General features: G+C 36.0%; 1 long non-coding RNA gene across 1 annotated transcript; it reads right to left on the bottom strand.

Moving 5' to 3' along the window:
- Nucleotides 1–891: 891 nt before the first annotated feature.
- Nucleotides 892–17,512, bottom strand: LOC145662141 (uncharacterized). Its single transcript, XR_014126998.1, has 3 exons — nt 17,382–17,512; nt 6,987–7,146; nt 892–1,031 (listed from the first exon to the last, which is right to left on the bottom strand). It is a non-coding gene; the product is annotated as an uncharacterized LOC145662141 (long non-coding RNA).
- Nucleotides 17,513–17,731: the final 219 nt, after the last annotated feature.

Consider the following 17,731-nt stretch of genomic DNA (forward strand, 5'->3'; position numbering starts at 1 on the left):
GAAGATGTTTCGCTGGTGTCAAATTGACCCCATCTTGGTACTCCAAGGTAAAAGTGACTGAATTTGTGGGATGAGAATGGGGAGGAGATGCGTAAAACTCGTGAAAACCAAGGAAACGGTTATCCACAACAAAATCAGATAAACTGTGATGGAATTAGGGACACGTCATACCAGAGATGGTATCTCTTTCACTAAGCCGACTGTGAACCCCAAATAGACACACTTAAAGACAATGCAAATATTCAGAATATTGAACACAGCAAAATTGCTTCGCTGGAAGCACTGAGTCCTAAAATTGCATTCAATTATAAGGTATGGCGTCTTAAAGCTCGGCGTCTAGTAATTTAGACTGAGTCATCTTGAATAAGGTTTTTCCTGGGTTTTCCTCATTTGCACAAGACGAATGCTGGGATGGCACCTAACATAATAGTAGCATGTCACTTCCTTCCTTCCCCATTCCTTTCTACCCCTCCAATTTCCCGGGCTCTCTGTTCCCCTAAAAGCATCGTCCCTCATATGTGTGAAGAGCTAACATGGCCATAGATGCCGAAAGCCCAGAAATCTAATTCCTAATCCTAATCCTGATATTATTCCAAAAGTTACTGAACACTGTTTTTCTTTTACATAGCAGCATTGATCGTAAAATAGTGAAAGTCTAATTAACGAAATATTGTTATCTATTTCCCACACTCCACGATAGATTTAACTCTCAACATAGGAAAAATGTAAAATTATGGGCATCAAACAATATCTTTTATTTTATATATGTCTTTTGAGATCAACTACATTGAGAAATAGAGAGGTCTTAAATGTTTCGTATTTTAGTTCGTTGTTTGAGTAGCACTGACTGAAAGAACGATTATGTATTTTTGGAAAGAAAACAATACTAAAATTATTAGAAATGCATATTTTATTGTAAATCAGCATTACAGCATATTTTAAGCATTATCCCAACAGCGTTTAAATGTAGTAGTATGGGTAGGCATAAGCGTAAGGTAATCCATAGGAGTAGTATGAAACTGCAGGAACGGCTGAAACAGAAAAGAAAAACAAACATTTAAAACCCAAATTAATGTTTATCACTAGCTATTACTTATAACATAAATAGATTGCAAAATATTACTTTGACTATGTATTTAGATAGTGATTTTTGCTCATATATTAATCCATCACATATACGAATTTTGTCAAGAAGACACTTATATAGCTGAAAAAGGAATACTATTCCACATTAAGTTCCCACAGTAAAATATTTTGTTAATTTTTCATGGCGGCAAAGAATATGACCTTCGCAGCCAATTCATAGGTTTCACGAACTGCAGTAATTTGGTTTCATTTTTTAACACAAGGAAATTGAGGCTTAAAGCACAGTCACGAACAAAATTGCATGTTTAGAGTTTATTTTAAGATCATTTATAATTTTCGCTTATGTTGTTATAGCACGCTTAGGGAATGTGTTAAATTGTGGCGTTACTACTCAAGTTTTCGTCTGAGTCCTTGATGCCGTAACCATAGCAAAAAAACTGGCACAACTACAGTCAAGACAGTAGAAAGGTAACAGAATCATCCATTCAATACCTATTTTGTTGGAGAGATTACAAGATTTGATTCATCTGAAACTAACACTAATGAGAATTGTCTCAATTATCAGGATAGCGAATAATATAAACTTTATGATCAGTTATCTGCCTGTCAGTTAGTTTAACAAGTAAGTTTCACGAGTATCGAGTTTTAATGAAGCTATTGTCTCCTATATGAAGTAGACTATAGACATACCACATTCACTTGACACCTAGTCTTACGTTCCAAGCGCTGCTATCGGCTGAAAGAAATCAATTCCCTTTCTCTCGCTTGGCAACAGCTGAACCCTTATTGGCTCAGCACGTGGGTGTGTGAGGGTGTGAGCTTTAGTTCGCATTTTTGCCACGGATCGACATTTTGGCAGCACAATAGTCTTTAAGTTTCAAGTTTTAATCACCGACTCGAGTCTTTCAGTTTATAGCATTTATTACCGGCTTCGCTCTTTTAGAAACATTAATCACTAGCTCAAATCTTTCAATTGAGTTGATTTTGAGTTTAACATCCCTTTCAGCAGCGATGCTTTATGAGACGGGACCTACTGATTAACGTGGACTCCGAACCACATGAGCTTTAGCCGGTCAAATCTTTCAAGTTATAGCATAAATCTATTGGGAGCTTATGACAGACTCTAAGCATAGAAAAGGGGTTTAAATGCCCTAGGGGTCTTCATTACATTCTCAAATATCCATAATAGAAATTAACTAAATAATAATCAATTAAAGAATGGATTTCTTATAAAAACTATGAAGATATATTACGGGTTTGTACTCATTTTTTTTCCATTTCTAGTCTCTCTGGCTACATTTTGTCGCGAGAACCTCAAGTTTTGACTAAATCAGTGTGTCATCAGCATTTACATCACTTCTTTTACTAATCTGTCCACTAACTAAATCTCGCTGTTATGAACATGTGTAACAGTAAAATTTATCATTATCTGAGGAATCACTACTTTTCCTCTATTAAACAAAATGGGTTCCACAGACATCTCTGCACAAGAAAATGTACTATTTTTCGTTTATATTGATCTGCCACACTTCGCAGCTTCTGATATAATTCCATCAGCTACGTTGATAATGCGAACTATGATAATTCATTGTTAGCTGTGTAAGCTCTTTCCTCTTAATATATAGCTAATAGATAAGTTTCTTAGTTATATATTACTAATCACTGCCTACAATCTTTCAGTTTATGGCATTCAACACCGGCCTGAATCCAGTGGTGGATCTAACTTGGGGCCGAGGAAGCCTAGATAGGCTGGTAGCCAGCCCACAAATGTAGGGGGCCCGGTAGAAGTTAGGGGAGCCAGATCCAACCATATTATATTTCATCGCCATGTTATAGTTCATTTGCAAGCCTACCGTGAAAATTTTAGGAGGGCAGTAAAAATTTTACGGGGGGTGGTCCCCCTAGACCCCTCTGGATACTTCCCTAGCCTTGACCCCTAGTTTTTGAGTGACAAAAATAATTTAAGCTGTTATTTATATATTTTTGAAAGTTTATAGTAAACTCATGATATACCTATCATAGTCTGTGTACTGACTGCCCCCACCCTAATTTTAACCGTCTAGATCCGCCACTGCCCGAATATTTCAAGTTATGGTAATCACCAGCCTAAGATTTTCAGCACTGGCGCAAATCTCGGGAGGATGATGGGGACATGTCCCCCAATCTTGAAACTGGGGATACTGTCCCCCCTATAATCCGATTTGAAATGTGTTTTTTGGGGAGCAATGCCATGATTTGTGTCCGACTGCCACAAAGGAAAGTGAGATGAAATTGTTGTTCCCCAGAATAAGCCTCAAATCTGCCCGTCTCCCAATGTTGAAGACAACTCTGCTCCCCTGATCCTCCACAACATTGTTTTTCAACTTCATAAATATTTTGAACCTCGCTTAAAAAATGATTATGGGAACGGTCTTTCCTGCTCCAACCCCCCCCTCCCCCTAATGTTGAAAACTGATTTGCGCAGATGTCTTTCAGTCTGTGTTATTAGACTAATCTCTGGCTCCACTACTACGAAAGCATTAATAATGATAGGTATGTCTTTCAGTTTAGTATTATTCATTGGCTCGGTTTGTAGTATTCATTGGTGCTAATTGATTTATCAGGAACATATGACTACCTCTGGTATCGCTTAACTTTAAAAATTACTGCTTTAAACAGACTATGACACTGTCAGTATTAGGGAAAGAAAAATTTCGAAGGATATCGATCCACTTAGTGGGACCTGAGTTATGATGGCAGTCTCACGTTTAAAACCTGAGACCTTCCGATTATGAACAGCCAATAAATTTTTCTAATACCCATGTTATTACTTTTTAAAAATAAACTTGGTATATAACATTGAAGAAAGTGGCCAATTTCAGTGAAACTCTTGGAAAATTAAAAAAAAAAATATCCAACTTGTTCATAATTTGGAAAGCAATTAAAAATATAGCAGGGAATAAAAATAGGTATGCCTTTTTGCTACTGACTGTGCAAGACTCAACTTTGGTACTAATTACTTCAATTTACTTAAATAATTTGTAAATTACAGCTAAATGATTATTTGACACTACAATAAACATTCCAATCCTAAATTCAAACAATTCGAAGAAAATTTTGGATGGAAGTTGACTTAGGACATTTACATAGACCATACCAGCATTACCTGGCAGAATGTTAATATAAGTTAATTCATTCGACAAAACGCAAATAACCCGACTATCAGAAAGAAAAATGGCTCCATACACTTACAAATAAAGAAAGAAACTTTGATAATTCTTACCTGAATTTTTTGTTAACCATCTAAATATCTTCCTCCCTCCTTAAGAGGATAAGGAAGTGCCTCATATTCGTGTTTGTGAATAACTTGCCTTCATTGTTACACGTTTTAGAGTGTGCTGCTTACGTGGTAAGACGATTTGGCGGTAAGAAGTTAGTGTTAACATCCATCTAATGGCGATTCATATTTATTTTCCACAATTGCAATTACCCTCAGACAAAAATGCTTTTTGGACTACTGCATTGTAGGCAAAATGATGGGCTGCCTTGAGTCATCTACCACAGTTGAGGATCAAAGGTACAGGACAAGGTTTCGAACATTTTTTTCCTTGTTCGCTTCATTAAAGATAAATTAAGTTATTGTTTCCGTGGCAATACAGAGAGAACAACAATTGGTCAGACTGCTTTAGGCAAGTGATGTGTAGTTTGCACATATTCATTTCTTGCCTTATTTCTGACTTTCTAGATCGGAGGGTTTGTCAGCATTTAATGTCTGCCTTTCAACAAAAAGTTTTCTACCATCACAGAAAATAGAACTAAAAACTACGTGCACAAAATCAGCAGATTAATATTATATTTTATTTCAGTTTAACGTCTCATGGTTATGTCCGTTAGGCTAAGGGAAACCGATTCTTAAGGCAAGGAATGATGATGAAAAATTGGTGAAATGAAATGTGGAAGGAAACAGGAGAACCCGCGATAAAACCCATAGACACGATGTTGTTCACCATACATTTACTTGGGCAGGCATCGAACCGGGGATCTCACGCACCAAAGGGAAGCACTTTACCACTAAGCCACCATGGTTCTAAAATGTCTGTTGGGTTACAGCTTCTGAAAGTCTCTGGTGAACCAATTACTGATAGTTCATCCGGGTTTAACATAGTCAGTGCACTATTAGTTCTTATTCCTACGTATACTAGTGTCACTATCTTCTGTTTGATTAGTTTGTATTTGCCTCACGCTACTGGATATTATTTCTTGCCACTGCCGGCAACAAAACACACGGGAGACAACTATTTATACGTTTTCAAAGGACCAAATAACATTTTAGCATATAGTAGTTAAAAGTAAAGTAAGAATGTACAGACCTCTTGAATATAGCACAGCTCAAAGATGAAGAAAAAGCTATTTTTTGCAACGGGGGTTTATTTCATTATATATATATATATATATATATATATATATATATATATATATATATATATATATATATATATATATATATATATATATATATATATATATATATATATATGATGAAACGGTAAATTTAAATTTTTTGACTTTGTGTGATTTTCTTATTCAAGTATCGCCTCCTTTATTTTCCTGTGAAAGTTCGATATTCAGTCTCAGACTTGTTATTTTTATTGGCTGAAACAGACCTTTCATTCGTGGCCAGCAGGTTGTTAAGTTATGCAACCCAACACATTCCGAAGGTCATGTTGGTTGTCTAAGAATGCTATTGAGTTCCTGTAAATTGTATGTCTTGTCATGTGCGTTGTATAGGTTGCCTAAATTCAAACTGACACAAGAAAATTGTATCATAAATTAAGAATGAGCTATAATCTCATATTTGTCTTGGTAATTTCTCTTACTCTTAGATCTTCGTTAAGAAAACACTTTGTTGTGAGCTCCAAATATTATACAGGGTGTTTCAAAATAGCACTGACAACGTTTGGAAGGTTCCCTGACACCAAAATAAGACGAAAAGTGTAGACCAACCTGGGTGCACAAATGCTTCCTTTCGGAGTTATAGGCTGCCGAAAGCATGACAAAATGAACTTTAAAGATCCATAGCTCCAATACTACTTACCATAGGATATAGAACTTACCATAGGCGGATCAAAATTTCACTTAGGGACTGGTATGTGCTCTATCCAAATTCCATGTTTCAGAATTATTTGGTACTTTCGCAACAATGTTTATACAGGTAGTTGGTGAGGACTACAAATTATATGCTCGTATCCAAATTACCTCTATAAAATTTGTTGGGTGAGTACCTTAGGGTTCTGAAACTTGTATTTTTGGATATCGTACGTATTAGTTCCTAAATGAAATCTTTACTCAATTACGGTAGATCCCATAGTATTGGAACTATGGACCTTTAAAGTTCATTTTTTATGTTTTCAGCTGCCTGTAAATCTGAAAGGAAGCATTTGTGCACCCAGGTTGGTCTATACTTTTCGTCTTACCTTAGTGTCAAGAACCACCTTGCAAACGTTGTTAGTGTTGTTTTGGAACATCCTATATTAGAACCTAATATAAGTTCAATTTACAAATTTTAAGCCATAAGTGGACATTTTGGGCATGATATGAGTTTAACGGTCAATATTTGCACAATTTATTCTTTCTTTCTTCGTATCGTGTCAATATGTTTGAAATTAGAAACTTGGGTATAACATTTACAATTTCCAGTATGATGTTAAAGAATAAGTCCAAGAAGAGGTCAGCATTCATTTGCTGAGTTCATTTGCAGAAAAAAAATCTAAAGGTGTGGTTGAAGGATTGGGCACAGGTATGACCGCAAATGGATAAGACTACTGCAGAGATCTCGTATGATGTAAGAAACCATCTTAACCACAGTTAGTTACATTGTCTCACAATTTTAGCTAAATATTTGTTTGGCGTTATGTACTTACAGTAAGCAGCATAGGAGACAGGAGCATAACTGTAAGCGTAAGGGTAGACCAATCCCAGAGCAGTTTCCGATTTCTTAAGATCCTTTTGTTCCTCTGCTGCTGCTGGTTCTTCAGCTGCCCAGGTGAGCATCAAGCAGGCCACGAGGACCAGGAAGAAAAGCTGCAAATAACATTAAACATAATGTTAAATTTGACAAATACTGACAGTAACACTATTATTAGAGTTTAACCAAAAAACAAGTGCAGAGATAAGGGACACAATAATCCATATAGTTGCTTACGAGACGAGACGAGAAAGGTGACTATATTCGTCTTGTTTCCGAGACGAGACGAGAAGTATAAAAAATATCGTTTCGCCTCTATTCTAGAAAAATTTTATATTCATTTTTTTAAAATCAAAAATTGCTTTCCAGACTAGATATAACACGAAATTTATATTTCGAAGCAAAATGAACGTCCAAGGAACAGAAGGAAAATAGGGTATGAACACTGAGTTTCTTTCTCTTCCCTAGTACGGTTGAATACACTACTTAATCTTCAATTTACTGATTCATATAAATAGTCGTCTCTTCAGTTCTGCAGTACGACTGTAATCATTACGTGTGCTACATTACATCTGTACCACAAGTATATATGAATGTTTAGTAAAAGTAGAACAACATTTCGTTGCTTCTGTATTAATGAAATATACTTAGCGTTAGTATTGTTATGACTAGAGTTCGAAAACTGGACGCCACGGCGATCGGAGATACGACGACTCTGGAACCTTGCTAATTTACGGCCAAACTATGTAGACCAATGTTAGCTTTGTATCATTACGGCTGTTGGTTTTCAGAACATATCCATACCAGAACTGTAAATGCAGGTTCAAAAATACTTATTGGGTAGCACGGTGCCTCAATGGTTGTAACGATATCTTTGTATTTTCAGCATAATTCTAAATATCTTTTATTATACTTCTGGGCAATGTGTAATTTTTAAATATGCACTAAATAGTTTGAAGAAGAAGAAGATACTAAAAAAAAAGGAAATAGAATCAAAATTGATTTTAGTGTGTTAATTTGATGAGGTTTTGTTGTTAGGTTGTCATGACGACGAATAATCAATAAATTATTATTCCAGAACCATCTTAAGGAAGAGATATGCACACAATCTTTTATAGTGTATTTATTTTAGTGATTATGTGCCATAAAATTAAGGTAATGTTCAAAAGCAAATGAACAGAATTGTTTTATGTGATTTCATAATACCTCTGGTGTGGGGTCCCTCGTTCGATTCCCGGACAAGTACATTTGTGATGAATAACATCGTGTCCGTGGCTCTTCTAGAGGTACTCCCGTATTCTCATTCCACCAATTTTTCCATCATTCACTTTCTTCAATAATCCCTCTCCCTTAGCCTGAAGGGCAAAATCGTGGAACGTTAAACTGAAATATTTTCAAAAATACTTATAAAATTAGGTTAAAGATTCAGTTTGCAGACGAGCGAAGTAACTTGAATAAGAGCATTATAAAATTGATATAGAAATAAATATGTTTGTGTAACCTGAAACGAATAAAATATAGGCCTACTAATTACTATAGTAGTATCGTATCTAACAAAGTTGTAAGACAGAAAAGAAAGTTGTTGAAGACTGTGGAAAACATATTTAAAAAATTATATCTTCAAAATTCTTCTGTTTTCCATATTTGAAAAGATGGTAACCCGACATGAAGATCGACTGGTCACGTTTGACTATCCAAACATTGATAGAATATGTGGGTTGCCGCGCAACATTTAGTTTTTCTTGCCTGTGTGAATATGTTTATAGCTCACAAGTAGCAGCAGTGTAGGGCGCATTCAAAGCGTGGATTTCTTTGGTTCTCGATCAATTTGTTCGTCTTTTCACCTTTTCTAGTTTCTCCACATGCCATACTACTGTATTGTCGAATATTTAAAGCTTAATTTATCTGCAACCTCTCGTCTCGTGTGCTGGAGATCTTCCTCGGGAATCACGTTCAATTCGTTATCTCCAAAATCCGAATGAAGTTAGTGATCCTTCTTATCTTCTAAGCTTAATTTACCACGGCAGAATTTTTCGGAACCAACTTTCCATTGTATGTTTGCTCATATCATCTTAATTTAACCCTCACTTTTACTACTGTGTCAAATTATTTGCACTCCTCTGAGGCTGAATTTAAATAGTAACACCGAGGTAGATTTTGTAGTTTGGCTTCCTATCCTCTCAGGCATCAAAAAAAAAAAAAAAAAAAAAAAATGAATCATAGACATATTTCCTATTATGTATATAGGGTCTACCGTACCTATAAAGTACTAAATATGAGTTTTCGAATGATATTAAGAAGGCATATAGCCAGCATGTTATATAAGACTATTGGTATGTGTCAAGGTGTCAAATCTATCCGAATTCGTACATTAATTTTGCGGAACCCAACCAAATAGAACACGAGAATATTCTCTAGTCTATCAGAATATTATATGCTTGGAAGCCTCCAGAAAAAATGTCCCTTCATTTTGCACCGCGTGATACATACTGGACTTAAACACGGATCTTACTGTTTATATTGTCATATTACTAAATTAATATAACAAGAGCCTTCGGTGCGAGCGATCCCGGGTTCGATTCCCGTTGGGGGCACTCCGTCGAAAAAGTGTAAGCGCTTTTCCAGGCTAGCCACCCTGAATCTGGTTTTCCGGAGTTTTCTTCATTCACACTAGGCAAATGCTGGGGTGGTACCTAACTAATAGGTCCCAGTCCGCTTCCTTCCTTCCCTTTCACCGGATTGTATGGTCGCCGACTGACGTCATCCCTCAAACGTGACGGGGTAAATGGCCCTAGATCCCGAAATCCCAGAAATCTAAAATCCTAATTCTAATCTTAGTATACCAAGACTACTGTTTGCACTATTTCCAAAAATCAGTAGGCTCTCGGCTATCCGAGTAGACACTATGCGCTCTTTCAAAAAAGAAAGAGAAACTCAGTAATAAAATGACGAATTTCTTAATGCTTTACTCAATATGAAACTACTCATATTCATAAATATGCAACTGCGCTGAGGAGAGACAGTCATCCATAAACGACAGTTTCAAAAATTAAAAACCTGAAGTTTTGACTCTTTCTGGACTGCTTTTTTACATTTGTGTAGCAATTTATCAAAGTTAATGTTTTGTTATTTTAAAATTATAAGTAGCTACTATGTAGAGCGTAACATAATAATTTCTCAACTGCGGTACGCGACCCGCTGCCAGGTGGTATTCTGTACGACTTATGTAAGTACGTAAGTGTAAAAGTTTAGAATCCCTGGATTACATTATTTCATGCTTCCTGCAATTTCTTTTAAATTAAAAATTTATTTTCTGAAAAATTTATATTATAAAATGTGTACAATATTTTTGTTATTTGATTTCCTTTTTCTACTTTTTACACATACAGCACAATATATAACAAATATTTATAAAGTAGTGATCTGTACTTAGAAGTCAGAAAATATTAATAAGAGAATTAAACAAACAATGTGTTTTTAATGGTATGGGTGGGACAAGAAGTGAGTAATTATAGAACTTCTTCTTCTTCTTTGTGTGTGTGTGTGTTATGAAAAAAATGAAAAATGAAATGAAATCTTTAAGTTTTACGTCCCACAGTTATGCCGGTTAGGCTGAAGGAGACAGTGATGATGAGAGATGAGTGAAATGGTGGAATGAAGAAAGTAGGAGGAAACGGGAGAACCCCGAGAAAACCCACGAGCACGGTGTTTGTCCACCACAAAGTCCACACGGCGCGAGCTGGGATCGAAACAGGGACCCCAAGCACGGAGGTGAACGCTCTACCACTGAGCCACCGCTCCCCCCTGTGTGTGTTATCCTGGCTGATCTGCCATATTGGGGCGGATAGTCGGAGGAGTGCTATACACAAGCATTTACGGGACAACACGAGACGAGAAATTTTCGAAACGAGACAAGAAGCTTGCCGAAAATCGAGACAAGACGAAATTGCTTATTTCTTGTGTCGTGAGCAACACTACTAATCTTTAATAGGTCTCACTGAGTGCAAGAAAATGGTTTGCGTCAGTGTAAAAAAAGTTCATGATGTGTCGTTTTGGAGAAAATTGAGCGCAACCGAATTATTTTGTAAACTTAAGAATGAATGCTAAATGAAAACGAAGGCCACCTATTAGAGTGAAACAGATACTGGAGAGTTTACACTTATGAAGTGCTTGATTTGACACTAGTAGTAAGACAACAAAACAGAATATGTCAATGGAACATAGTCCAATATTTTGATTAATAATTTAACTTCAATTTCTATTTAACTAAAATCATATCCATAGATAAGGCTTATCGTCAAAGGAAATAACCAATACGCTTTTCTCAAAGCCTTCGATTTTGAGTTAACACCGATACTTAATGATTTTACGAGATCTACCAATCGCTCCGCCTTCTCATATACTCGGTATCTCAGGAATGAAGCTTATGATACAGATTCTTACAGAATTAGGTTTCTGGGCTTTCAGCATCTAAGGAAATGTTAGCCCTTCACGTATGGGGCATGACATTCCATGGAGATCATACTACCCGAGGAAATTGAATGAACAAAGGATTGGGGAAGGAAGGAAGTGACCTGGAACGTGTATGTTAGGTAACATCCCAGCATTTGGCTGGTATAAATGACGAAATCCTGGAAAAACTCGCTCACGATGGTTGGCCTGCAAAGGCTTTTACACTTTTTCGACCGAGTGTGTAACCCGCAGATTCTTACAGCGTTCAAAGATTACTTAAATTATGGCTATTAATGTCACAACGCAAATTTTTGAGATATGCTTACAACCAGTGCCGGATTTAGGTTTGATGGGACCTTATTTAATTGAAAGGGCCCTCTATACGTCACACTTTAGGAGCCCTTTAGGCCATATGTCAAGCTTTCTTTGTCAGCGACAAAATGTCACCGTTTTTTAAGTTTTAATATATGCTATATGTTGATTTATGGACTAATGGATGTCTAAATGGAAACAAGGTCCCATTACAAGCACGGCTGGGAAACGGGGGCTTCATTAAAAGTGAGGTTGGATAACAGGGGCCTCATTACAAGTGAGGTTAAGAAATAGAGCCTTATTACTTGCTTCAAAAGAGCCTAGTACATAACAATAGAAAACACCATTGTTGTATGTGAGCTTTATCTTATTTGCATTTTCTTGTTATTTGGGAATTACATTACAATCAGTTTTTCATTAAAATTTTTTGGGCCTCCAAGCTAGTGGGGCTCTAAGATATAATAGCTTGTTTAGCTTATACGTAAATCCGGCACTGCTTTCAGAGGTTATAAGCTCATCAAAATGACGTTCTTAAGAACAAATGTTTGTGCGTAGTTTCCGAGAAAATCGACAAAAACTAATTTAGTGTATCTTAAAAAAAATGTATGCTGTTTGTTGCCGATAATAACACATAATTCTTCTGGAAGTACGTTTATATTTGTATATTTTTATACTGTAGCTTATATATAAGAAAAACAATTAACTATCAAAATGCATCTTCTGCTAACAGTGACACACACAATGGCGTAACTAAAGGGCCCCAGGGACAGCAATGCGAGGTGACCCAGAGGAAAAGAGGGTCCATTTAAGTTTCGAAGATTAACTTCAATATGCAGAATGATAAAATTTTGTGATGCAACTATATCTCATCTTTCGCCTGTGAAGATGGCAACACCTCAGTAATTATTCACAGGCCGGTAGCCAGCCCAGAAATGTAGGGGGGCGGCAGAAGTTAGGGGGCGACCCAACTCATATCATAGTTTATTTCCAAGCCTACCGTAAAAAGTTTAGGGAGGCCAGTAAAAATTTAGGGGGTCGCTCCCCGTGAATACGGGCCTGATTATTCACTAAACTAAAAGTGAACAAAACACACTGACCAGTAAAACATTATGACAATTTATTATCAACACTGAGTACTGAAAGCTTAGAAAGTTACCATATTGATATTCACAAAGTATCAACGAATTCCTCTTTCAAAGGGTTCACCGGTTTGGAAAGTTGTAGGTATAAGCAGAATCCACAACTTTTGTTGAGTTTCGATATATTTATTCTGAACATTTTATGTGTTAAATTATTTAGGAAGAAGCTGTTTTAGGTAAATTCTCTTTTAGTCACACGCAATTGATTATTATTATTATTATTATTATTATTATTATTATTATTATTATTATTATTATTATTATTATTATTATTATTATTATTATGTGATTTTTTTGCATGATATCAGGAAGTAGTGACTGACTAGACGAAGCATCCAGTCAAAAATACGTTCTCTATAAATGTACATTCCTTTATGAAAGTGGAAGAGGGGAGGGGGGCCTTTCGACATTTTTGTAGGGAAGCCCATGCGCCCTTAGTTATTCTACTGGACACACACACTCGTAGGAGTGATACACATACTCCTACCAGTTACGAGCTTACAAGTAGTACTTGTAGTTTTTCAGAATTAATCAGTGTTATATGGGAATATTATTTAGACTTTGTTGGAAAGAATTTCCCATTTCTCTAACGAGACTAGTCGAGAAAGGAGTTTACTGATAGCAGAACCCAAACTTTACGTGTCTATATTTGACTTTGAATTCGAAGTTTTCTGCTCCCACTACGATCGAACACGAAATCACACCTCCACCCAGCCACTCATCCACTAAGAAGAATGTACTGTGGTTTCACATGTTAAGAGCAACTAATAGCTCTTTGGAAGGGGGGGGGGGGGAATGCCTTTCCAGGTAGGGAAAGAGTTGACGAAATTTAAAGTTGACTCCGGCTCTAACACATTTAAAACATCGTTATCTCTTTCTCTGCTCAAAATAGGAGTTCTTGATAGATTTCTTTAAGTTTTAAATCATACCTCTACGTTTTAGGTTATCATACTTCGGAAAGGGAGAGGGAAAGAAGAATTTAATTTTTGTCACAGATAGTGCTGCTTTCTAGGTTATTAATGGACGGGGGGGGGGAGAAATTTACCATTAGGCCATTCTAGGCCTTGGTTTAGGGCCAAGAAACAGAAAACAAGACAAGACAAGTTTCGACAAAAGACAAAAAAGTAAAGATCTCCGAGAATCGAAACAAAGTAAGAAAGAATCGTATTCTTAATAATCGAGACAAGACGCGACTTACAAATTTAACAGACGAGAAACCTTATTTCACGTTTCGTCTCGTCTTGTTAGCAATATTAGTAGTAGCTAACGCTAGTTTTCTTACTTCATAATGGAACATTCAGAACATTTGGTACTTTAGGCATTTTTGCACAAGGATGATGCGATCACACATTGCCAGGGATATGACCATGCGACTTGCCATTTTTATCCTCTCTGCCACATCAGACCCGTAGGTGTTTCCTATAGCTTTCTAATTTTTATTTGGGAGTTTCTACCAGGAGATTATGCTATGGGGCATAGACCACCCGAAAATTAATTAGAAATAAAAAAAAAGTATTTGTACAGTCCGCAGCAAACATGAGCAAAAAAAAAAAAAAAAAACGTGCAACAAAAAATGTGCAGCATGAGCATGTAAGTTTATTGTGTAACGACGAAGTCTTTTGCTCCAAAGTAAGTGTGCAGGGGAGGACGCCGAGGTTTCCCCTGGCGTGATTCGTGCCACTTAAACGTTATGTTGATTCCCTGGACTGTTAGGTGTAGTTTCAGAATAAACTTACATGCTCATGTTGCAGGTTTTTTGCTGCGGACTGTACCTAAACAGAAAATTTTAGACAAATTTTCACATTAAATTTTAAAAGTGGCCAAAGTCAGTTTCCTACTGAGAAATTAAATTTTTGTTATACAGTCTAGTTCCCACATCTTGTACTGCAAAAAACATTTAAACATATTTTTCCTTGTGGAGACAAAGCCAATCCAAAGACAATTCAAAGTAAGAAAGTCTTGGGCAAGACGATGAAAAAATGCCGCAAAGCACGTAGGGTAAATAAAGATAACCAAATTTATTTTTAAGTGATACGTAAGTGCGCATTTTAACATATCAGAAAAAAAGTGGAAAGAATTTACCTATACCCTATAATGTGTTCTACTTTTAGAATCAAACAATTTCACAATTAAATAATAACAGCAGTGTGATATTATTGAAAATACAACCAAAATTTCATATGTTATTGTTTAATTTAAGATATAGTTCTGTTGAAATTGATAGATAAGCTACCGAAAACAAGGTTAAGAGTGTTTTATTAAAATAGATATATATATGACACAGTAACGTAAAGTATGTTCTATTTCAATTTTCTACATCTATATGTGTGGGTCCAATTTATTTTCTACCATTTATAAAGTATTTTTGAGAGACGAAAAAATCATATTTTCAGGCGGGAAGGTATTCTGATTGGATTTGTCCACAAGTAAGGGATGCCCTTTGACGCCAAAGATGTCATATAAGAAATTCAAATTATAGTGACTACGTTTTTTTTTATCATCAACTGAATTAGACAAAAAAGTTAATTGAAAAAAAAAAAACAAATGCCAAATTACTTGAGTCGAGCTGGTACAGGGGCGCATCAACATACATTTGTAGATATTTTCAATAAAACTATACTCGTTTAACAGGGGAATGATTGTATTTACAACAAAATTCCATCTTAGACTTCATTGTACTCTTTCTATTATAAAAACAGTCCAGTTCTGCATATATTTTGTATCGGAAAATCAGGGGCGGATCCAGGACCGAATTCTGGGGGGCGGTTGTCATGCTGCTACTTTTAAGGGTTCCAAACTTTGGGATGGGTTTTATTTATATATATATAATATAAGAAAGTTTCGTGCGATCTCCCCCCCCCCCTGGATCCGCCCCTGCGGAAAATATAGTTGGAAGTATTTTACAATAATACCGGTTCAATACTACATAGACGTATTGGCTTGTTGTATTGGACCTCTCCCACTCCAAAGCTTGCACCAATGCCAACAAAAATTTCTGGGTGGCTCCTAGTTGGTACCTAGACTGATTAGAATGGAATGTCCCATGTAGCCCAGTGGCTATGAAAGACGAAACTTACTGTTTAAAAGAAGGATACGAATTATTTCTCAGACATATTTGTCCTCAGTGCATGGTTTCTGTACACTTAGTGAATGGAATCTAATACTTAGGATTAGCATACGACAGTCTTTAAGAAAGAGGACATTTCTATTTTTATCTAACCTTAATTTATTGACACGCCATGACCTGTTGTTCATATACCTGGATAAAATGTTTTGGAACTAGGATCTGTATGATTTTCTGGATTATTATTGCTGATTCACTCAACAGGAAAGAAGAAAATGGTTCTTGTGTTGGTGTACTGATAGAAAAACTGAAAATAAAGCTCCCACGTAAAGTGATTCTTTACTGAATGATTCTATCTACTTAATGCCTTTGGAAAAGTATATATATATATATTTTACCTGATATATACAGAGTGTTTCAAAACAACACCAATAACGCTTGAGATGTGATTCCTGACACCAAGATAAGACAACAAGTATAGACCAATCTGAATGCAGAAATCCGTCATTTCGGAGTTATAGGCTGCCGAAAACATGAAAAGTAAACTTTGAAGATCCATAGCTTCAATACTATGGAACATACCGTAGTCGGGTTAAAACCTCATTTAGGAGCTAGTATGTATCCCATCCAAATATCCAAGTTTCAGAATTCTGCAGTATATACGCAAGAATTTTTATAGAGGTTGTTGGTGAGTATTTCAAATTATATGTCGTAGACAAACTCCGTGTATAAAAAATGTTGCCTGAGTACCTCAGGATTCTGAAACATGGATTTTTGGATAGGACACATAATAGTTCCTAAGTGAAGTCTTGATCTGAGTACGGTAGGTCCTATAGTTTTGGAGCTATTGACCTTTAAAGTTCTTTTTTTTATGTTTTCAGCAGCCTACAACTCCAAAAGGAAGCGTTTGTGCAACCAAGTTACTCTATACTTTTTGACTTATCTTGGTGTGAGGAATTTTCTCCCAAACGCTGTCGGTGTTGTTTTGAAACACACTTTATAAAATGTAATCAATAGATTTGTGGTATTCCTTAGTAATGATAATCTATTTTACACTAATTGTTTATCCCAATTTCTATACATTTAATTGCTGTATTTTACAGTAACCAACAACTGCGGTAATGGAGGTGTTCCTACATACTTTATAATTGTAATTAAATAATGACAAACTGACAACATATTTGAGAATATTTCTCTGTAATTTTACGAAAATTTACTATACAAGTATAATGATTTTATCTCTCACTGTAAGATTCTACTGTTTGGAGAACATAGGGTTGAAAAAAGATAACAAGCGATGCTGTCGTTTGGTCTAGATCAATATTGAAATGTATCTAAGCCTAGTGAATCTACGAAGATATATTATTCATAATTAGCTACTTACAAAACGCTTGGCTTCCATGTCGCACTACTGCCGAGTACCTACACGCGTGATTTGGGCAATTGAAGATTGTTTTATAGTGTCCGAAGACAAAAGCAGCGACACCTTAAGGCAAGGTCATCTCGCAAATTAAGATGATCCAAAAAACTTCTGTTTAGCAGCCAAGCTGAGTTTCTTAATAAAAAAAAAAAAAAAAAAAATCAGGAAAAAGAATGAAAAAGAGACAAGTATCTCTCAAGGACGGTTGGTAGGATTGTTTCTTAGTTGTTTGATGTCCGTTAATCAAATTCCTGTTCCACCCCCTTTGGTTGTCGATTTTTTTTTTTTTTAAGATGAGGACGATGATTTTGGAA

Source organism: Thermobia domestica, chromosome 10, assembly GCF_964235325.1.
Source record: "Thermobia domestica chromosome 10, izTheDome1.hap1.1, whole genome shotgun sequence".
Classification (NCBI taxonomy): Eukaryota; Metazoa; Arthropoda; class Insecta; order Zygentoma; family Lepismatidae; genus Thermobia; species Thermobia domestica.